Genomic DNA, 23,494 nt, shown 5'->3' on the forward strand with positions numbered 1-23,494 from the left:
TCCAGAACGTATCATTTCTTGAAAGGGATTGCTGTCCGAATGCACATCTGAATCCCAAACAGAATCTCTAGTAAAATACGATCATTTGTGAAACAGGCAAATGACTGTCTCAGGGGCCCATTTCTCATTGTCAGACACATGTATGCAATGCTTTCACTGTGCATTGAGCAATAGGGATCAAAAACAGAATGGAAACAGACATGGAAACCAACGAGGATGGGATTTGAACCCATGCGTGCAAAGCACAATGGATTAGCAATCCATCGCCTTAACCACTCGGCCACCTCGTTAACAAAACTGGGCTGTCCCAACTGGGTTGGCGCGCTCCAGATGATCTTTTTCTTTTTTTTCCCTCGTACTCGAGGGTCATTTTCCTGTTCCACATGCGATTTCAACATTTTCCTTGGGAGATGTGAAGCCAGCAACCCACTGCTGTGGTTCAGTGGCCAGCGTGGAGTTCAGTGGCCCTGTTGTACACAGAAAGCACATTGAGCTCCTTGGACATGAAAAGTTCCAGATAAAAGCCATTTGTCATCCTTTCTCTTGGTGTCGATGTTGCTATTGTATGTAAAGGTGGCAACTTGCTCAGCGAGCAGGCGGAGCACACACCGAATGCAGATGTGTCTGAGTGGTGTGTCCAAGTGGCTGCAAAAGGACAGCACTCCCGGGGCACTGTGGCTTAGTTGGTTAAAGCGGCTGTCTAGTAAACAGGAGCCCCTGGGTCTGAATCCCAGCAGTGCCTTTTTTTGTTCTGTCTTCTCGAACAGAACTGGTCATTATGGACAACCGCCTACGGCTAGACTTAATTAAATGCAAGTATTCATTTCCTGTCTTTAACACGACTTGTTTTTCTTAAAATGGATGCAACTTGCAAAACATGAAATACAAACCTTGCTAATCAGCGCTAGCAGCTGGCAAAAAAAAAGAAGTCAGCAATTTTTTTTTTCTTTAACCTTAACCCTGCTAATGGAGAAGAGTTAAACGACCGAGTCTATGCAGCTTAAACGGTGCGCAAGTCGGGTTCTTAGCTGAAAGGGTGGTAAATCACGCTCACCCCAGTCCTTAATCTTTTAAAGAGGATACAAAATTGAACCTAGTCGCCACATCACATACATCCTATTCAATGATAAAAAGGTAACATCTATCCTCGCTCCAGAGTAAATCTCACGTTGAGGGCATCTTTTTTTTCACTTTACCGTGAGTCGGGCTCGGCTGCACAGAGGAGAGAGCAGACCAATGAGGTCACAGGGACAGGGGAGTCACACGCTGGCGGTTTGAATACGCGGAAGATCACTGAGGGATCCACAGTATGTGGACCCTCCGTTCGCCATCAGTCCGCACTCCGGACTCTGAATCCTGCCATCCGAGTTAAGATCTCAGCGGAACCTGAGGTGCAGTTCCTTCTTAAAACGTAATCTGGTGAGCATTTCTAGAATCGCACTTGTATAGATGCAGCCTTTAATGTGTTGCTAGGTTAAAATTGATGACTTCTTGTATTTCAGTAGGCAACTGCCCTCTTGATTTTGGATTTAATCTCTTTATTACAGGGGCGCTTTTATGAAGACAGAGTCATGTTCAGGTACTTTGTTTGATGGAGGAAGCTTATTTCGGACTCTGTGATCTGCTCACCTGGAAAGGTCTGCTGTACTACTACAAGAGAGAAGTAGAGTCTGGAAGAAGGGACAATTTTATGATGCTTTGGAAGATAATGTTTTTTTTTCTTATACTGAAAATGAAAAGTAGTTGTTTCTATATGGACTCAGTCTTTGGAATTTGTATATTTATATATTTCAGTGAACCCTCAGCCATTCCTTCTGCATTGTAATTCAATTTCTCTTTTAAAATTCCTTCCCCACTTCTAGGACCTGCAGTTGCTGAACTCCACAATGGCTTCTATTGGAAAGTCTGTGACTGAGACCAAGTAAGTGTTCACTTTTTTATGAAACCATTATTTATTTTGGAGCAATGAGCAATTCTTATATAAATGCAATAAAATCATTATGCTCAAACTATGAGAGAGAATTTTAAGGATAATTTAAGAAATCAGTCTTAGCTTGTTTCTATACACAGATGGTATTATTTATTTTCAAAGGAAACCCGCGAGGATTCCCCTGGTGTGCAAGATGTGCCTGAATACTTTTGATCAGCTTCCTGCTCACTTCAAGAGAGCGTGTATGAAGCATGCCACGGCAGAAGAGATCGGGATGGCCTCTCAACAGACGAGGGAGGACATGATGAATCACCTGAAGAACGGGGTCATTGTGGATTACCACAGAATAGAGATCAAAGGACACTTTGTGGGCTTGAAATACAAAGAAAATCTTGTTCTATGGTACAAGATAAATACAAAACTTAAGCTTTTATTTTAATTAGATTTATTTATAAAGCATAAGCAATCATTTATTACATTAATATATGTGAAAATAACATTTTAGTATCATACGTTTAGTATATTTAGTTCCTAATGCTGAAAGAAATGATCATAGAACATGACATCTAACCTTACCTGCGGTGTTTTTAATCCCTATTGCTCAATGCACGGTGAAAGCATTGCATACATATGTCTGACAATGAGGAATGGGCCCCTGAGACAGTCATTTGCCTGTTTCACAAATGATCGTATTTTACTAGAGATTCTGTTTGGGATTCAGATGTGCATTCTGACAGCAATCCCTTTCAATAAATGATACGTTCTGGATGAGGTCAAAGGTGTTGGAACACTGTATTTAGGATGTGTTTGCAGTGATTGTGTGTCTTCTGCTTCAACGCAGTGATATATAGACGTGCTCCTGTAATTTATTGGTACAAGCCCAGGGCAGTGAGCAGTCTGAGGATTTATTTCCAGACGGCATAGAGCAGTGAAGCAGTGAAGTAGTGCAACACACTGGATCATTATATTGTTAGAATCTATTCTACTTAAATTATTACATTATACACAATTTGAGTTCATTTTAAAAAGTAAAAGGTAATGAAAGGAATGCATTTTCGTAAGAAAGATAATACCGATATGCATGTGATAATCTTCCTTATATCATGTAGTGCGTCATTTGGACACTTTGTGGGATTGAAATACAAAGAAAACCATGTTATATGGTACAAGATAAATACAAAACTTAAGCTTTTATTTTAATTAGATTTATTTATAAAGCATAAGCAATCATTTATTACATCGCTTCTTGAATTAAATCTTTTGACAAGAGGTAAGACTTCTATTTTACATTTAAACCCATGTTTAGCTGTGTTTTTTAGATTTAACTGAACCAATTTCTGTGTGTGATAATGTCCTTGAATTCTGACAACATCACACTAAATTACATGATATAAAACAGCTAATGTTTCTAGAGATAAAGTTTCTGGGATGCTTCTAATTACTTTTTATTACCAGGGACAGTTTAATTCACCTTGTACAGTACTGAAAGACCAAGATGCTTTTTTCTAAAGTTATTTAACATTTTATAGAACTTTGTCTACTATGGCAACATGATGAGCTTGGTGAAACTTGGAAAAATACTGCTTGGACACTTATCTTAAGATAAAGATAGGATAAAGGTTTATCTTTTGCACCTACCTGACCCCCAGGGAAGGCCAATGCTTTCTAAGTTGATGGTTCCCTACAGTAGACTGTACCTTATCTTCAAAGGTAATGTATATTGACCCAAATCAGTTTTGGACTCCAATCTACTGACGAAATGGAGCCTATCCTTTTTTCAGGATTTTAGCATCATACGTTTGGTATATTTAGTCCCTAATGATGAAAGAAATGATCATAGAACATTTGGACACTTTGTGGGCTTGAAATACAAAGAAAATCATGTTCTATGGTACAAGATAAATACAAAACTTAAGCTTTTATTTTAATTAGATTTATTTATAAAGCATAAGCAATCATTTATTACATTAATATATGTGTGTAGCGGCGAGGCTTATTAATAAGGCAGAATTAAGTGTTCTGAGCCTTTCCAAATGAGGCCCCATTTCTCTGTTCATCTCTGTGGTGCAGCCACAGAGAGACTATTCATGCAGGGTGATTTAAGGTCCTAGGACAGCTCCCAAAGGGGGATGCACTTAGCTAAGCCTTTCTATCATGATCAATGGTCATCCATTGGCGCCTATCTGTCTAGGGAGTGCCAGTTGGACATCTGGACTGCATTACTAAGTGTCAGGACTAAGTGACTCATATCTCACCTTGATCAATCAATCAGGGACTTGTAGGGCCGAGTAACCCACGTGGGACTCTGATGCCCATGGAACTTTCAGCCAATCAATGAGCTGAAGTTCCTCCAGGTAAAAACAGGCAACACAGAGAGCCTGTGAGATTCAGTAAGATTCAGAAGGGAGGATTCAGAGGGTTCTGTGGACAATTCTAAAGGGAATTCAAAGGAGAATTCCAGGGCAGGACGGCCCAGGAGCAGAAGGCTCCCAAGGGCAGGACATTCTCGCAGCGCGCCTCCTGACCATCCTGAGACTCAGCCCGGACAACCACGGAACGGCCAGTGTGTCCGAGTGCCAGAACTTTCCTTTGTTCTAAGAGTCTAGAGCGGAGGTTGCCAGAGAATAACCAGAGGATCCACCCGAGGTTAGCACCAGCAGCAGGCCTTGTGAACAGGTCGGAACTGTGGACAGCTGAATCACTATTCAGAACTAGCTCTTCATCAGAAACGAACCGGTCCTCTTCCTGACTTGCTGGGACCCACAGTCATCTTTTCTCCTGTGCACAAACTTTGCTAGTTAAAGCCAACAGTGAGCATCAGCAGTGCAGCGTCGCAAGCCGCACAGCACAGCCTGGCACGGAGCCAGAGAGCGCGGATTGGACAGCAACAGCCTGCAACTGTTTCTTTGTGCCCGCAGGAAGATCTGAATCCCCAAAGATTGGATGAGTATTCAACTTCAATGCATTACAGCTCGAGAATTCAATTGTTATCCCAACCAGTTGATATTAATTTAATTCCTAAGAGTTATGTACTTGTTTGAGTATCTAATGTAGAAGTTATAACCAAGTTCATTAACGAAACGGTCTTAATGAATGATATACTGAACGTATGTCCTCTTGATATGTGTAACACTTCGTAACTGACTGAATATATATCTTTTGTATTCTGATAACCCTCTTGATAAGATCTGTTAGGTTTACATGCATATTTTATGTATTAATAAATGTATCCTCGTGTATTAGTACCTGTGTGTGCGCGTTGTTTGAGTTATGTCACATGGTTGGATTCTAAAGCCATCAAAAGAATCAACTTTGTGATTTACTGCTACAATTAATAATTGTCTCAGTAAATGCCCAAACCCTACAGAACTGGTGCCTTCAGAGACCCCCTACATTTAATTTTGCTATGGCAACATTACATATTTGGCGTCCCTGAGCCGGTTTTCTTACATGTGAAAATAACATTTTAGCATCATATTATTACATACAGGTCTCTAGCTTCAACACAGTGATATATATATATACTCAGTGATTTATTGGTACATGCCCAGGTCAATAATCAGAATGAGGATTTATTTCCAGACGGGCTACAGGTAGTGTTGTGAAATACTTCAACACACTGGATCGCAGATTTAGACCCCCTGCACTCTTACTCCTTAAAAACCAAGGAAATGAAGATATGTAGCAATCACATTGTAACAGGGGTGACAGTGACTTAATGCTTATACTAGTGGACTTCTGGTACCTTTAGGGTACGGTGTTCCCTGAAGGGCTCTCAAACCCCGCATTTCAGATGCCTAGCTGTATCGCTGATGTGTTGCACCTCAGAATCACTTTTAAACCTTACCTCTGGTATCTTTAATCCCTATTGCTCAACGCATGGTGAAAGTATTGCATAAATTTGTCTGAAAATGAGCAATGGGCACCTGAGAGACTCATTTGCCTGTTTCACAAATGATCATATTTGACTAGAGATTCTGTTTGGGATTCAGTTGTGCATTCTGACAGCAATCGCTTTCAAAAAACGATACATTCTGGATGAGGTCAAGGTGCAGGAACACTGTATTTAGGATGTGTTTGCACTTATTCTGTGTCTCTAGCTTCAACACAGCGATATATGTATATGCTCACTGATTTTTTGGTACATGCCCAGGGCAATAATCATTATGAGGATTTATTTCCATATGTGCTAGAGGTAGTGTTGTGAAATTCTTCAACACACTGGATCGCAGGTTTAAACCCCCTGCACTCTTACTCCTTAAATACCAACAAATGCAGATATGTAGCAATCATATTGTAGCGGACACTCATTTGCCTGTTTCACAAATGATCATATTTTACTAGAGATTCTGTTTGGGATACGGATGTGCATTCTGACAACAATCTCTTTCAAAAAATGATTTTACCTTATCGCAGCTTTGCCCTTCTTGCCTCTTTGGAAAATATCTCCATCTTGTGGTCGTTGTTGGTAATGTCTAGACAATATCTCCATCTTGTGGTCGTTGTTGGTAATGTCTAGACAACATCTCCATCTTGTGGTCGTTGTTGGTAATGTCTTCTTATGCCCTTTTTTATTTTAATTCTCTATTAGTTGATTCTAGTATCTCTACAATGGAGCTGAAAATTTTCCAGAAAGTGGTTGCAAGCCCGATATCATGCGAAGAAACTTCAGGATTCGGGGATCAGTCAATGGATTTTCTTCAAAGTTGGATTTTTGCACTCTGTGGACCAAGAGATGTTGTTCTATAATGTTTTTTTTTTCAAATTTAAAAATATCATTTTTTCATGGAGCTTTGAATGGGATGGATTCACCCTCCTTTAGCCAGGACAGAGCTCCAGGAGCCTGGGTAGGATTCTAGCTTTCTCCCCTTGCAGGCACCTGGCACAGAAGACAATATTTTTTTTCCTTAAAATCTTTTTTTTGTGTGTTCCTTGTTGTTCCAAACTTAATTTTAATCACTTTTAATTAGAGATTTTATTAAAAATAGTGCAATCAATGACTAATTTCACAAAAAGTAATGTAATATAAAACGGATGTTTTCAACTTTATTGTAGTGTTTTAGAAACTAATATGTCTTCAAAAATGGTTGTTTTTCACTCCTATGAATGAAAACTGTTGTTATGTGATGTTTTTTTTTTCAAATTTTAAATGATCATTTTTTCATGGAGCTTTGAAGGGGATGGATTCACCCTCCTTTAGCCAGGACAGAACTCCAGGAGCCTGGGTAGGATTCTAGCTTTCTCCCCTTGTAGGCACCTGGCACAGAAGACATCATTTTTTTCCTTAAAATCTTTTTTTTTTTGTGTTCCTTGTTGCTCCAAACTTAATTCTATTCACTTTTAATTAGAGATTATATTAAAAATAGTGCAATAAATGACTAATTTCACTAAAAATACTAAAAGTAATATAAAACGGATGTTTTTAACTTTATTGTAGTGTTTTAGAAACTAATATGTCTTCAAAAATGGTTATTTTTCACTCCTAGGAATGAAAGCTGTTGTTATATGATGTTTATTTTCAAATTTTGAAAAAGCAAAGGATTCTAGCTTTCTCCCCTTGCAGGCATCGGACACAGAGAACCTCATGGTTTTCCTAAAAATCATTTTTTATGTTCCCTGGTGTTCCAAACTTAGTTTTAATCAATTTTAATTTGTTATGTTACAAACAGGGTAATAAAGTCTTAATTGGACTATAACTAATGTCATATTGTCTGCTACAAAACTGATATTTTCAGCTCTATTGTAGAGATTCTAGAATCAACTAATAAAGAATTGAAATAAAAAAGGGCATAAGAAGACATTACCAACAACGACCACATGATGGAGATATTGTCTAGACATTACCAACAACGACCACAAGATGGAGATATTGTCTAAACATTACCAACAACGACCACAAGATGGAGATATTTTCCAAAGAGGCAAGAGGGGCAAAGCTGCGATAAGGTAAAATCATTTTTTGAAAGAGATTGTTGTCAGAATGCACATCCGTATCCCAAACAGAATCTCTAGTAAAATATGATCATTTGTGAAACAGGCAAATGAGTGTCCGCTACAATATGATTGCTACATATCTGCATTTGTTGGTATTTAAGGAGTAAGAGTGCAGGTTTAAACCTGCGATCCAGTGTGTTGAAGAATTTCACAACACTACCTCTAGCACATATGGAAATAAATCCTCATAATGATTATTGCCCTGGGCATGTACCAAAAAATCAGTGAGCATATATATATATATCACTGGGTTGAAGCTAGAAACACAGAATAACTGCAAACACATCCTAAATACAGTGTTCCAGCACCTTTGACCTCATCCAGAACGTATCATTTCTTGAAAGGGATTGCTGTCCGAATGCACATCTGAATCCCAAACAGAATCTCTAGTAAAATACGATCATTTGTGAAACAGGCAAATGACTGTCTCAGGGGCCCATTTCTCATTGTCAGACACATGTATGCAATGCTTTCACTGTGCATTGAGCAATAGGGATCAAAAACACAGCAGGTAAGGTTAGAAGTCATGTTCTATGATCATTTCTTTCAGCATTAGGGACTAAATATACTAAACGTATGATGCTAAAATGTTATTTTTACATATATTAATGTAATAAATGATTGCTTATGCTTTATAAACAAATCTAATTATAATAAAAGCTTAAGTTTTGTATTTATCTTGTACCATAGAACATGATTTTCTTTTTATTTCAAGCCCACAAAGTGTCCAAATGATGCACCTTTGACCTCATCCAGAACGTATCATTTCTTGAAAGGGATTGCTGTCCGAATGCACATCTGAATCCCAAACAGAATCTCTAGTAAAATACGATCATTTGTGAAACAGGCAAATGACTGTCTCAGGGGCCCATTTCTCATTGTCAGACACATGTATGCAATGCTTTCACTGTGCATTGAGCAATAGGGATCAAAAACAGAATGGAAACAGACATGGAAACCAACAAGGATGGGATTTGAACCCATGCGTGCAAAGCACAATGGACTAGCAATCCATCGCCTTAACCACTCGGCCACCTCGTCAACAAAACTGGGCTGTCCCAACTGGGTTGGCGCGCTCCAGATGATCTTTTTCTTTTTTTTCCCTCGTACTCGAGGGTCATTTTCCTGTTCCACATGCGATTTCAACATTTTCCTTGGGAGATGTCAAGCCAGCAAGCCACTGCTGTGGTTCAGTGGCCAGCGTGGAGTTCAGTGGCCCTGTTGTACACAGAAAGCACATTGAGCTCCTTGGACATGAAAAGTTCCAGATAAAAGCCATTTGTCATCCTTTCTCTTGGTGTCGATGTTGCTATTGTATGTAAAGGTGGCAACTTGCTCAGCGAGCAGGCGGAGCACACACCGAATGCAGATGTGTCTGAGTGGTGTGTCCAAGTGGCTGCAAAAGGACAGCACTCCCGGGGTGCTGTGGCTTAGTTGGTTAAAGCGCCTGCCTAGTAAACAGGAGACCCTGGGTCTGAATCCCAGTGGATAACCGCCTATGGCTAGACTTAATTAAATGCAAGTATTCATTTCCTGTCTTTAACACGACTTGTTTTTCTTAAAATGGATGCAACTTGCAAAACATGAAATACAAACCTTGCTAGCAGCTGGCAAAAAAAAAAGAAGTCAGCAATGTTTTTTTTCTTTAACCTTAACCCTGCTAATGGAGAAGAGTTAAACGACCGAGTCTATGCAGCTTAAACGGTGCGCACGTCGGGTTCTTAGCTGAAAGGGTGGTAAATCACGCTCACCCCAGTCCTTAATCTTTTAAAGAGGATACAAAATTGAATCTAGTCGCCACATCACATACATCCTGTTCAATGATAAAAAGGTAACATCTATCCTCGCTCCAGAGTAAATCTCACGTTGAGGGCATATTTTTTTTTCACTTTACCGTGAATCGGGCTCGGCTGCACAGAGGAGAGAGCAGAGCAATGAGGTCACGGGGACAGGGGAGTCACACGCTGGCGGTTTAAACACGCGGAAGATCACTGAGGGATCCACAGTATATGGACCCTCCGTGCGCAATCAGTCCGCACTCCGGACTCTGAATCCTGCCATCCGAGTTAAGATCTCGGCAGAACCTGAAGCGCAGTTCCTTCTTAAAACGTAATCTGGTGAGCATTTCTAGAATCGTACTTGTATAGATGCAGCCTTTAATGTGTTGCTAGGTTAAAATTGATGACTTCTTGTATTTCAGTAGGCAACTGCCCTCTTGATTTCAGATTGAATTTCTTTATTACAGGGGCGCTTTTATGATGACAGAGTCATGTTCAGGTACTTTGCTTGATGGAGGAAGCTCATTTCGGACTCTGTGATCTGCTCACCTGGAAAGGTCTGCTGTACTACTACAAGAGAGAAGTAGAGTCTGGAAGAAGGGACAATTTTATGATGCTTTGGAAGGTAGTTTTTTTTTTCTTTGAAATCGAAATGAATCAGAATATCAGAGCAAAAGACAAACTCTTGGTTTGGTTTAAAGAGATATGGTTTTAAAACAGACAAAATGTAGAAAACAGGTGTTTCTCACTTTTGGAAAAGAATGGACCGGGGGTATTTTACTAGTTGCAGTGCTGAGCTCACCGGGTTGCAGTCCTGCAGTGTTGCACCAGGGTCAGTGGTGCAATGGATAACACGTCTGACTACGGATCAGGAGATTGTAGATTCGACTTCTGCCTGGCTCGGGTCGTTTTTAAACGCATCAGGCTACTCCCTAAGTAGCCTGTGCTACTTACTGTATTGTAATCGTACCCAGTAAGAGATTTCCTTCATGTAAATGAACTGCACCTGACAGCTTTAGAAAAACACCTGGGCTCAGTACGGTGCTGAGAGCTCAGCGTTGCTGTTGTTCTAATTAGCACGCACTGCATCGGCTATGAACCCGAACTTTTCAATTATTCCGATCAGTAAGTCAACACGTAGTCCACATGAAAGGTAGAAATATTCTCTTGTCTGTCTCTTGTTTGTATAGAACTGAATGTCCCTGACAATGTACTGTTAGTTTTAATTGAAGAACGGCATTTGTGTTCAAATATACCAGACAAGTTTACGTAACTGCTCATGCGACACTCAGTTGTAATTAGTCAAGAAATAAAGTCGAACAACAGCTGCGGGTTTGATTCTGAACGTATGAGATTGCAGCGCCTTTTACTTCCATTGACAAATGATAGAGATTCGAAGAGAGATCCTTCAGACCAACAAGCAAACCCACGGCTATTTCGGTTTTCTATCTAGGCAACGTTGGTGTCTGCAATAGCATACATGAAAGCGTGATGCAATTTCTGTGGCTACATTTGTTGCACATCATGCACAGTAAGAGTGTTTCTAACACCAAATAAAAAGTCAACAATTAGCGATCACGCCTTCTCCTCAGTTAACCCACTGAAACCCTTGCTGTTAACAGTTCTTTAATGCGTGCTTTACGAGCACCTACATATCGTGTCGGTTCTTTCAGCTTTATTCATTAGGTTTTCAAAGGCATAAGTAGAGCACCAGAGGTGCGAACGCAGAATGTGTGGTAATCTGAAGAACTGCTTTCCATGGCAGCGGGTCCAAGCGATTTAGCATTTTCATAGTACCGGGAAAGGAGAAGCGGCACGTTGCCTTTGCCGCGCAGGCACAAGGCGACGTGCGGCAGACGCCGGAGTCGGCAAGTTCCGAACCTGCGCGGGGAAGCCCCAACGCATTTCGAGTCCATCGCCTTAACCACTCGGCCATGACAAAAGCGAGCTCGCTGCCGCCGCATTCCTCCTATAATCTAACACGGAGTGCGAAGTCGCTGCGGAAACCTTTTTAAAGTCGCTCTCCGTTAAAAAAAAAATACCTTTCACAAGATTCGTGCCGGCAGACAGACATGCCTCAGAGGGTTTAAGGCTGGCTTCACGTTCAAATGATGAAGTCCCCCAGTCCGGATGTCAAAATGCAACTTTGGCAGACAGAAAAAACATCAACAAACCACAAATGTGGAAAAGGATTTTACAAGCTGCACCACACTGCACTTTCCAAAGCATTTACATTCGTGTTAGACGCAGGAATTTCCTTTGATTTGCGCGCTTACGAACGCCATGGAAAACGAAACAAAACTAAAGCCCTCAGCTCCTGCACTTGATTATAATGCCGTTACGTGTCGAAGCAGGAATTTACGTCATCCTACCACTGCAACACGGGGAATAGAGGGAAATGAGAACAATCTACGAATTGTCTCTAAACAGTCCCTACAGTTGTAAGACGCCTGGAAGCGTGCACCCCCATCATTAATCTTTGCGCATCTGTGCAAGGTAAACTCTGGAGCAGTCTCTGAAACGGCTCAAAGGAAACACGTGATTGATTCCATGTGCATCTGGGGTTCATTTCTTATTTACATTTAATTCAAGGGAAAGGCTTGGGTCAGTTTCAGACGGCCTCCAACAGCGAGATTCAAGCGTCCCACCTTCAGCCCAATCTGCGCCGCCAGAACGCCAATGGCTCCTCTGGTCTCCGGGGTGCGGTTGTGACTCTGTAACCTAAAGTGTTGGTGGCAGACAAATGGAGACTAACAGGTGATGTCCTAGGACATGACTACATTGTGACACTCGGTGGGGATGGTGACCATTGCTTGGAAAAGAGTGCGAGGCCCCTTTAGAAAAACATTTTGTTAACAGGCATTCTGCCTCAGCCTAAACACCTATAGCTTGCAAAGCACATGCTATTAGACAGGCACCTCTGCAAGACCTTAAGAGTCTCTTAAACTAGTGATAGAAAGGTGTTCCCAATAGGCGATGTTCGGCTTTCAAATCATCTCTCCGTGGAAGCGCCGAGATGCAGCTGTTTAAGGCTTAGAAGCAGCTGACTGTTTCACTACCTAGCTGATCACTGTCAGTCAGGGAGCTCAGAGGTGAAAAGCCTGTCTGAGAGACAATTCGTCGTCGATCAGTTCAATATGTTCCGTACCAGCTCGGCGCACCTGAGATCATCTTGGTAGCCGTGTAGCTCAGATGAGTGAGAGCGTGTGTGTGTGTACCACCGTGATTGGATGCCGGTCCTTCTCAGGTCACAGTAAACCTTCTGCTGCCTAACTTCCCTAATTTTGGGGATCCCTTTGAAAAAGCAAAGGAAAAAAAAACTGGCTCTCATCAGCGTGATTGACCCTCCCCAGTGTGCCCCAGTGGCCTAATGGCTAAGACACTGGCCTCCTAAAACAGCGATTGTGGGTTTGAGTCCCATCTGGGGTGCTCCTGTCCCATTTTGAGCGTACAAATGTCCTTGTGATTTGCAAAGCTACAACCCCACCTTACTCAGTGAGCGTCTCTGCTTTTCTCTCACATACAGTTGGGAGAAAAACTTTTGTAAACAGCCCTTTGGAATGATGTGGATTTCTGCATGAATGGCTCCTAACATGTGATCTTATCTTTATCTAAGTCATAATAATTAATAAAGAGAGTCTGATTTCACAAACAACACACGCCCAACATTTGACATTGCTGTTTCTTTATTGACCAAATGGTTTAAACAATCAAGGTCATTGATGGAAAAAGTATGTGAACCCTTATATTAAGGAGCTAGTGGAACCTCCTTTATGACAAAAACCTCAATCCCCACTTTCTGTAGCGGCTGGTCAGACCTGAGCAGCGGTTAGGAAGTATTTTGGCCTATTCCTCTATGCAAAACTGTTTCAGTTCATGTATATTTTTGGGATGTCTTGCGCTGAACGGCCTGCTTCAGATCACGCCACAGCACTTCAATGGGATTGGGGTCAGGACTCTTACTTGGCCATCCCAAAATATGGAATTTCTTCTGTTTCAGCCACTCTGTTGTTGATGTACTCCTTTGTTTTTGTCATGCTGCATGACCCAGCGTCTTTCGAGTTTTAGATCACAGGCAGACACCCTGACATTCTGCTGTAGAATTTCCTGATACATCTTGGAATTCATCGGTCCCTCGATGATTGCAAGCCGTACAGCCTCCGCCATGCTTCCCAGGTGGGATGAGGTTTTGGAGTTGGTATGCAGTGTTTTGTTATCTCCAAACATAACGCTGTGCACATTTACCAACAAGTTCAACTTTTGTCACGTCTGTCCACAGAACATTGTTCCAGGAGTTGCTGTGGAACATCCATGTGGTCTTTAGCAAACTTGAGAGGGGCAGTGGTGGTTTTTTTGGGGGGGAGAGCAGTGGTTTCCTCCGTGGTGACCTCGCATGATCACCACTCAGATTTCTGTTCAGATTTCTTCTTATGGTGGACTCATGGACACAGACGTAAGACAAAGTCAACCACCTGTTCGCTAGATCCCATACCCACTCAGCTAGTCAAAGATTCCCTCGAAGGACTGGCAGGACCTATAATTAGTATGATGAATGCATCGCTTGCGTCAGGCGTTGTACCTGATCAATTTAAGGTAGCGGTTGTTAGACCGCTCCTTAAGAAGTCAAATTTGGATCCACAAGTTCTTAACAACTACAGGCCTGTCTCAAAGGTCCCATTTCAATCTAAAAGTTTTGAGAGAATAGTTGTTGCCCAACGTCAATCGTATCTGGATTCAAATAATATACTTGAGAAATTTCAGTCTGGTTTCTGAAACAGCATTAACAAGAGCCTTAAATGATATTCTTTTAGCTACTGATGCGCGGAATGCAACAGTGCTAGGTTGCAACAGTGCTAGGAATGCAAACGTTAGGTTGCGCTTCTTCATGCTGCATGGTCGGCATGAGTGGAGCTTTTTAAACGTCTGTACTTAGTGCGCCTCATAAGAAATCGTTTGTCCCCGTTCAAAAGAGATTGTGCGATGTCCTGCAGCGTTCGCAAAGCAAACCTTTGACAGTTTGAAAAGAGGAATTTATTCTGCTTCCTGTGCGTGCAGTAGTTACAAAGTTGAACGTCTTTACACGATCTGCTGCAGTTTTCAGTGGGCGGGCTTTGTCAGATGGCTTGGAAAAACGCACTGTGTTTCGGCTCGGGAAACATCATGAGCAGTGTCCTGCATGTTTTCTGTGTATAGCTGTCTTTTAACGCATACAGAATTCATTCGAAATCATTGATTTCTCCAATTAACAAAGGTCCCTTAAAGGATGAGTCAAAGTAACGTCTAATCGGATTAGTTTCCTTAGAGCTGGTTCAGAGTCTGCTCAAGAGTTTACCTTTCACACATGCGCAAAGAAGAATGTTGGGGGTGCACGCTTCAAGGCGCCTTACAGCTGTAGGGAGTGATTCGAGACGATTCGTGGCGTGTGCTCGTTCCCATATACCGTACGCCCCGGGGTGCAGTGCTAGGATGATGTACAATACCGCTTGGGCACGTAACGGCGTTATACGCAAGGTTTTCGTTTGTTCGTTTTGTTTTGCTCTGCTTTGCTTTGTTTTGCTTTCCATCGCGTTGGTAAGAGCGTAAATAAAAAGGCGATTCCTGCGTCTACCACTAATGTAAGAGCTATTTCAAGTGCGACGTGGTGCGGCTTTTCAAATGCTTGTGGGCATTTCTCTGTTGTTGATTCTTTTTTTGTGTGTAACAAAGTGGCATTTTCATGTCCGGACGGGGAGACTTTATCATTCCGACATGAAGCCACCCTTAAGTCCTCTGAGGCGTGTCTGTCTGCAAGGCTTGTATTTTGGAAATGTTTGTTTGAAACGGAGAACGACTTTGAAATAGGCTTCCGCCGGCGCCTCGCGATCCAGGTAAGATTGTAGCAAGAACGCAGCGGCAGTGGGGCTTGCTGTAGTCGTGGCCGAGTGGTTAAGGCGATGGACTAGAAATCCATTGGGGTCTCCCCGCGCAGGTTCGAATCCTGCCGACTACGTTATCCGCCTCCAGTCGGTGTGTTTCGGCGCAAGCAAAGAAGCGCGCCTCTTTGCTGTTCCTGGTGGTTTTAAAACGCCCAATCGCTTGTACCCGCTGCCTTGGAAATAAGTTCTTCAGCGTCCGCGAATGGCATTTTGCAGCTGGAAGCAGATGTCGACGCGTTTTGCACAGAGCACCAAAAAAGCGTCTTTTTTGAAGGCCCAGGCACCGAGCATTGGTGGTTCAGTGGTAGAATTCTCGCCTGCCACGTGGGAGGCTCGGGTTCGATTCCTGGCCAATGCAGTGGCTTTTGCTGCGAGCGGCTCCATCACTTGCATCCCCTTGCAACTCGCAACTCAAAAAACCCACTGAAGCTAAGCAGGTGTGAGCCAGGTCAGTACCCGGATGAGGGTGAGCTACAGGGAAAAACAAAGCTTCCAGCTGGAAGCGGTGTTAATGGTGCCGGCGGTGGGGCGCTCACCCTGAGGTCTGTGTGGGTCCCAATGCCCCAGTATAGTGACGGAGATGCTGTGTTGTAAAAGGGCGCTGTCTTTTGGATGAGATGTAAAACCGAGGTCACAGCGCTCTGTGGTCATTCAAAATGACCACCAAAACCTTTGACAAAAGCTCTTGGTAATTGATGGTCTTCAATAATGCTTCTCCTTTAGGTACATTTGAAATCAGCTGAAAAATGCTGTGAAATGGGGGGGCACTTCAGGCCAGTGTAGGATTTGGGTTACAAGAACCATGAAACTGCACGAGAAAGCCCGTACACTGAATTACACGGCTTTCTATTCAAAGGAGGACAAAAGAAATTCCCTGAGTTCGATTTTTTGCAGCACAGAGAGGAGCGCTGTTGTGAGGCCGGTTAGCTCAGTTGGTTCGAGCGTGGTACTAATAACGCCAAGGTCACGGGTTCGAGCCCCGTACTGGCCAGGTCCTTTTCTCCTCTCTTACCAAAGCTGTTAGGTTCCTTTCCGTGGTGAGAGGGGTTGTCATGCAACGCTGCCACATAGTGCCGACAGACAAGAGTGTTGCGGGAGAAGAGAAAAGTGTTTGAAGATTTAAGAGTGTCTTAGGTGGAGCCAAAATCAAGTGTCACAAATACAAGTGGGAGGATTTCCAATGTTTAATATGGTAAAAATAAGCGGAAGTTATCTGCCGGTCCGGCACAGTCTGCCATGCTTTTGTCATATACTGTAAAGTGGTGTCGAACTGGGTGTCGAACTGGAGCCTCACCATTTGCATATGTGAGGCTCCAGTTATACGTCGAGTGTCACATTAAATGACAAAAATGAAGAGAGTTAAAGCAGCTGGAGAGGTTTTCTTACAACTTTTGAGCTGACACAGTTTTGGAAAATGTTTCCTTCACGCTGCACTGTACAACATAGGCAGCCAAGAGTCTCCAAAACAAAACAGAATTGACAGATAGGAGAAAATTCCCACTCGTCCTGAAGTTCCCAAAATCCAGCACTGAGCGTAAACAAAGTGTCTAAGTAGCGTGGGAATGCTAACCCTAACCCTAGCTGGAGTTTGAGCAATCCAGCACTGAGCGTAAAAAGATGAGTCAAAGTAACGTCTAATCGGATTAGTTTCCTTAGAGCTGGTTCAGAGTCTGCTCAAGAGTTTACCTTTCACACATGCGCAAAGAAGAATGTTGGGGGTGCACGCTTCAAGGCGCCTTACAGCTGTAGGGAGTGATTCGAGACGATTCGTGGCGTGTGCTCGTTCCCATATACCGTACGCCCCGGGGTGCAGTGCTAGGATGATGTACAATACCGCTTGGGCACGTAACGGCGTTATACGCAAGGTTTTCATTTGTTCGTTTTGTTTTGCTCTGCTTTGCTTTGTTTTGCTTTCCATCGCGTTGGTAAGAGCGTAAATAAAAAGGCGATTCCTGCGTCTACCACTAATGTAAGAGCTATTTCAAGTGCGACGTGGTGCGGCTTTTCAAATGCTTGTGGGCATTTCTCTGTTGTTGATTCTTTTTTTGTGTGTAACAAAGTGGCATTTTCATGTCCGGACGGGGAGACTTTATCATTCCGACATGAAGCCACCCTTAAGTCCTCTGAGGCGTGTCTGTCTGCAAGGCTTATATTTTGGAAATGTTTTTTTGAAACGGAGAACGACTTTGAAATAGGCTTCCGCCGGCGCCTCGCGATCCAGGTAAGATTGTAGCAAGAACGCAGCGGCAGTGGGGCTTGCTGAAGTCGTGGCCGAGTGGTTAAGGCGATGGACTAGAAATCCATTGGGGTCTCCCCGCGCAGGTTCGAATCTTGCCGACTGCGTTATCCGCCTCCAGTCGGTGTGTTTCGGCGCAAGCAAAGAAGCGTGCCTCTTTGCTGTTCCTGGTGGTTTTAAAACGCCCAATCGCTTGTACCCGCTGCCTTGGAAATAAGTTCTTCAGCGTCCGCGAATGGCATTTTGCAGCTGGAAGCAGATGTCGACGCGTTTTGCACAGAGCACCAAAAAAGCGTCTTTTTTGAAAGCCCAAGCACTGAGCATTGGTGGTTCAGTGGTAGAATTCTCGCCTGCCACGCCGGAGGCTCGGGTTCGATTCCCGGCCAATGCAGTGGCTTTTGCAGCGAGCGGCTCCATCACTTGCATCCCCTTGCAACTCGCAACTCAAAAAACCCACTGAAGCTAAGCAGGTGTGAGCCAGGTCAGTACCCGGATGAGGGTGAGCTACAGGGGAAAACAAAGCTTCCAGCTGGAAGCGGTGTTAATGGTGCCAGCGGTGGGGCGCTCACCCTGAGGTCTGTGCGGGTCCCAATGCCCCAGTATAGTGACGGAGATGCTGTGTTGTAAAAGGGCGCTGTCTTTTGGATGAGACGTAAAACCGAGGTCACAGCGCTCTGTGGTCATTCAAAATGACCACCAAAACCTTTGACAAAAGCTCTTGGTAATTGATGGTCTTCAATAATGCTTCTCCTTTAGGTACATTTTAAATCAGCTGAAAAATGCTGTGAAATGGGGGGGCACTTCAGGCCAGTGTAGGATTTGGGTTACAAGAACCATGAAACTGCACGAGAAAGCCCGTACACTGAATTACACGGCTTTCTATTCAAAGGAGGACAAAAGAAATTCCCTGAGTTCGATTTTTTGCAGCACAGAGAGGAGCACTGTTGTGAGGCCGGTTAGCTCAGTTGGTTCAAGCGTGGTGCTAATAACGCCAAGGTCACGGGCTCGAGCCCCGTACTGGCCAGGTCCTTTTCTCCTCTCTTACCAAAGCTGTTAGGTTCCTTTCCGTGGTGAGAGGGGTTGTCATGCAACGCTGCCACATAGTGCCGACAGACAAGAGTGTTGCGGGAGAAGAGAAAAGTGTTTGAAGATTTAAGAGTGTCTTAGGTGGAGCCAAAATCAAGTGTCACAAATACAAGTGGGAGGATTTCCAATGTTTAATATGGTAAAAATAAGCGGAAGTTATCTGCCGGTCCGGCACAGTCTGCCATGCTTTTGTCATATACTGTAAAGTGGTGTCGAACTGGGTGTCGAACTGGAGCCTCACCATTTGCATATGTGAGGCTCCAGTTATACATCGAGTGTCACATTAAATGACAAAAATGAAGAGAGTTAAAGCAGCTGGAGAGGTTTTCTTACAACTTTTGAGCTGACACAGTTTTGGAAAATGTTTCCTTCACGCTGCACTGTACAACATAGGCAGCCAAGAGTCTCCAAAACAAAACAGAATTGACAGATAGGAGAAAATTCCCACTCATCCTGAAGTTCCCAAAATCCAGCACTGAGCGTAAACAAAGTGTCTAAGTAGCGTGGGAATGCTAACCCTAACCCTAGCTGGAGTTTGAGCAATCCAGCACTGAGCGTAAAAAGATGAGTCAAAGTAACGTCTAATCGGATTAGTTTCCTTAGAGCTGGTTCAGAGTTTGTTCAACAGTTTACCTTTCACACATGCGCAAAGAAGAATGTTGGGGGTGCACGCTTCAAGGCGCCTTACAGCTGTAGGGAGTGATTCGAGACGATTCGTGGCGTGTGCTCGTTCCCATATACCGTACGCCCCGGGGTGCAGTGCTAAGATGATGTACAATACCGCTTGGGCACGTAACGGCGTTATACGCAAGGTTTTCGTTTGTTCGTTTTGTTTTGCTCTGCTTTGCTTTGTTTTGCTTTCCATCGCGTTGGTAAGAGCGTAAATAAAAAGGCGATTCCTGCGTCTACCACTAATGTAAGAGCTATTTCAAGTGCGACGTGGTGCGGCTTTTCAAATGCTTGTGGGCATTTCTCTGTTGTTGATTCTTTTTTTGTGTGTAACAAAGTGGCATTTTCATGTCCGGACGGGGAGACTTTATCATTCCGACATGAAGCCACCCTTAAGTCCTCTGAGGCGTGTCTGTCTGCAAGGCTTGTATTTTGGAAATGTTTTTTTGAAACGGAAAACGACTTTGAAATAGGCTTCCGCCGGCGCCTCGCGATCCAGGTAAGATTGTAGCAAGAACGCAGCGGGGCTTGCTGTAGTCGTGGCCGAGTGGTTAAGGCGATGGACTAGAAATCCATTGGGGTCTCCCCGCGCAGGTTCGAATCCTGCCGACTACGTTATCCGCCTCCAGTCGGTGTGTTTCGGCGCAAGCAAAGAAGCGCGCCTCTTTGCTGTTCCTGGTGGTTTTAAAACGCCCAATTGCTTGTACCCGCTGCCTTGGAAATAAGTTCTTCAGCGTCCGCGAATGGCATTTTGCAGCTGGAAGCAGATGTCGACGCGTTTTGCACAGAGCACCAAAAAAGCGTCTTTTTTGAAGGCCCTGGCACTGAGCATTGGTGGTTCAGTGGTAGAATTCTCGCCTGCCACGCGGGAGGCTCGGGTTCGATTCCCGGCCAATGCAGTGGCTTTTGCAGCAAGCGGCTCCATCACTTGCATCCCCTTGCAACTCGCAACTCAAAAAACCCACTGAAGCTAAGCAGGTGTGAGCCAGGTCAGTACCCGGATGAGGGTGAGCTACAGGGAAAAACAAAGCTTCCAGCTGGAAGCGGTGTTAATGGTGCCAGCAGTGGGGCGCTCACCCTGAGGTCTGTGCGGGTCCCAATGCCCCAGTATAGTGACGGAGATGCTGTGTTGTAAAAGGGCGCTGTCTTTTGGATGAGATGTAAAACCGAGGTCACAGCGCTCTGTGGTCATTCAAAATGACCACCAAAACCTTTGACAAAAGCTCTTGGTAATTGATGGTCTTCAATAATGCTTCTCCTTTAGGTACATTTTAAATCAGCTGAAAAATGCTGTGAAATGGGGGGGCACTTCAGGCCAGTGTAGGATTTGGGTTACAAGAACCATGAAACTGCACGAGAAAGCCCGTACACTGAATTACACGGCTTTCTATTCAAAGGAGGACAAAAGAAATTCCATGAGTTCGATTTTTTGCAGCACAGAGAGGAGCACTGTTGTGAGGCCGGTTAGCTCAGTTGATTCGAGCGTGGTGCTAATAACGCCAAGGTCACGGGTTCGAGCCCCGTACTGGCCAGGTCCTTTCCTCCTCTCTTACCAAAGCTGTTAGGTTCCTTTCCGTGGTGTGAGGGGTTGTCATGCAACGCTGCCACATAGTGCCGACAGACAAGAGTGTTGCGGGAGAAGAGAAAAGTGTTTGAAGATTTAAGAGTGTCTTAGGTGGAGCCAAAATCAAGTGTCACAAATACAAGTGGGAGGATTTCCGATGTTTAATATGGTAAAAATAAGCGGAAGTTATCTGCCGGTCCGGCACAGTCTGCCATGCTTTTGTCATATACTGTAAAGTGGTGTCAAACTGGGTGTCGAGCTGGAGCCTCACCATTTGCATATGTGAGGCTCCAGTTATACATCGAGTGTCACATTAAATGACAAAAATGAAGAGAGTTAAAGCAGCTGGAGAGGTTTTCTTACAACTTTTGAGCTGACACAGTTTTGGAAAATGTTTCCTTCACGCTGCACTGTACAACATAGGCAGCCAAGAGTCTCCAAAACAAAACAGAATTGACAGATAGGAGAAAATTCCCACTCATCCTGAAGTTCCCAAAATCCAGCACTGAGCGTAAACAAAGTGTCTAAGTAGCGTGGGAATGCTAACCCTAACCCTAGCTGGAGTTTGAGCAATCCAGCACTGAGCGTAAAAAGATGAGTCAAAGTAACGTCTAATCGGATTAGTTTCCTTAGAGCTGGTTCAGAGTCTGCTCAAGAGTTTACCTTTCACACATGCGCAAAGAAGAATGTTGGGGGTGCACGCTTCAAGGCGCCTTACAGCTGTAGGGAGTGATTCGAGACGATTCGTGGCGTGTGCTCGTTCCCATATACCGTACGCCCCGGGTTGCAGTGCTAGGATGATGTACAATACCGCTTGGGCACATAACGGCGTTATACGCAAGGTTTTCGTTTGTTCGTTTTGTTTTGCTCTGCTTTGCTTTGTTTTGCTTTCCATCGCGTTGGTAAGAGCTTAAATAAAAAGGCGATTCCTGCGTCTACCACTAATGTAAGAGCTATTTCAAGTGCGACGTGGTGCGGCTTTTCAAATGCTTGTGGGCATTTCTCTGTTGTTGATTCTTTTTTTGTGTGTAACAAAGTGGCATTTTCATGTCCGGACGGGGAGACTTTATCATTCCGACATGAAGCCACCCTTAAGTCCTCTGAGGCGTGTCTGTCTGCAAGGCTTGTATTTTGGAAATGTTTTTTTGAAACGGAGAACGACTTTGAAATAGGCTTCCGCCGGCGCCTCGCGATCCAGGTAAGATTGTAGCAAGAACGCAGCGGCAGTGGGGCTTGCTGTAGTCGTGGCCGAGTGGTTAAGGCGATGGACTAGAAATCCATTGGGGTCTCCCCGCGCAGGTTCGAATCCTGCCGACTACGTTATCCGCCTCCTGTCGGTGTGTTTCGGCGCAAGCAAAGAAGCGCGCCTCTTTGCTGTTCCTGGTGGTTTTAAAACGCCCAATCGCTTGTACCCGCTGCCTTGGAAATAAGTTCTTCAGCGTCCGCGAATGGCATTTTGCAGCTGGAAGCAGATGTCGACGCGTTTTGCACAGAGCACCAAAAAAGCGTCTATTTTGAAGGCCCAGGCACTGAGCATTGGTGGTTCATTGGTAGAATTCTCGCCTGCCACGCGGGAGGCTCGGGTCCGATTCCCGGCCAATGCAGTGGCTTTTGCAGCGAGCGGCTCCATCACTTGCATCCCCTTGCAACTCACAACTCAAAAAACCCACTGAAGCTAAGCAGGTGTGAGCCAGGTCAGTACCCGGATGAGGGTGAGCTACAGGGGAAAACAAAGCTTCCAGCTGGAAGCGGTGTTAATGGTGCCGGCAGTGGGGCGCTCACCCTGAGGTCTGTGCGGGTCCCAATGCCCCAGTATAGTGACGGAGATGCTGTGTTGTAAAAGGGCGCTGTCTTTTGGATGAGATGTAAAACCGAGGTCACAGCGCTCTGTGGTCATTCAAAATGACCACCAAAACCTTTGACAAAAGCTCTTGGTAATTGATGGTCTTCAATAATGCTTCTCCTTTAGGTACATTTTAAATCAGCTGAAAAATGCTGTGAAATGGGGGGGCACTTCAGGCCAGTGTAGGATTTGGGTTACAAGAACCATGAAACTGCACGAGAAAGCCCGTACACTGAATTACACGGCTTTCTATTCAAAGGAGGACAAAAGAAATTCCCTGAGTTCGATTTTTTGCAGCACAGAGAGGAGCACTGTTGTGAGGCCGGTTAGCTCAGTTGGTTCGAGCGTGGTGCTAATAACGCCAAGGTCACGGGTTCGAGCCCCGTACTGGCCAGGTCCTTTTCTCCTCTCTTACCAAAGCTGTTAGGTTCCTTTCCGTGGTGAGAGGGGTTGTCATGCAACGCTGCCACATAGTGCCG

At 44.1% G+C, this 23,494-nt stretch overlaps 7 non-coding genes across 7 annotated transcripts; 6 read left to right on the top strand and 1 right to left on the bottom strand.

Moving 5' to 3' along the window:
- Positions 1–208: 208 nt before the first annotated feature.
- Positions 209–290, bottom strand: trnas-gcu (transfer RNA serine (anticodon GCU)). Its single transcript has one exon. It is a non-coding gene; the product is annotated as a tRNA-Ser (tRNA).
- A 15,319-nt stretch (positions 291–15,609) lies between these two features.
- Positions 15,610–15,691, top strand: trnas-aga (transfer RNA serine (anticodon AGA)). Its single transcript has one exon. It is a non-coding gene; the product is annotated as a tRNA-Ser (tRNA).
- An 843-nt stretch (positions 15,692–16,534) lies between these two features.
- Positions 16,535–16,608, top strand: trnai-aau (transfer RNA isoleucine (anticodon AAU)). Its single transcript has one exon. It is a non-coding gene; the product is annotated as a tRNA-Ile (tRNA).
- A 3,533-nt stretch (positions 16,609–20,141) lies between these two features.
- On the top strand, positions 20,142–20,223 carry trnas-aga (transfer RNA serine (anticodon AGA)). Its single transcript has one exon. It is a non-coding gene; the product is annotated as a tRNA-Ser (tRNA).
- A 213-nt stretch (positions 20,224–20,436) lies between these two features.
- trnag-gcc (transfer RNA glycine (anticodon GCC)) lies at positions 20,437–20,507 on the top strand. Its single transcript has one exon. It is a non-coding gene; the product is annotated as a tRNA-Gly (tRNA).
- A 1,903-nt stretch (positions 20,508–22,410) lies between these two features.
- trnas-aga (transfer RNA serine (anticodon AGA)) lies at positions 22,411–22,492 on the top strand. Its single transcript has one exon. It is a non-coding gene; the product is annotated as a tRNA-Ser (tRNA).
- An 843-nt stretch (positions 22,493–23,335) lies between these two features.
- On the top strand, positions 23,336–23,409 carry trnai-aau (transfer RNA isoleucine (anticodon AAU)). Its single transcript has one exon. It is a non-coding gene; the product is annotated as a tRNA-Ile (tRNA).
- The last annotated feature ends 85 nt before the right edge of the window (positions 23,410–23,494 follow it).

This window comes from Lepisosteus oculatus, unplaced genomic scaffold, assembly GCF_040954835.1.
Source record: "Lepisosteus oculatus isolate fLepOcu1 unplaced genomic scaffold, fLepOcu1.hap2 HAP2_SCAFFOLD_64, whole genome shotgun sequence".
NCBI lineage: Eukaryota > Metazoa > Chordata > Actinopteri > Semionotiformes > Lepisosteidae > Lepisosteus > Lepisosteus oculatus.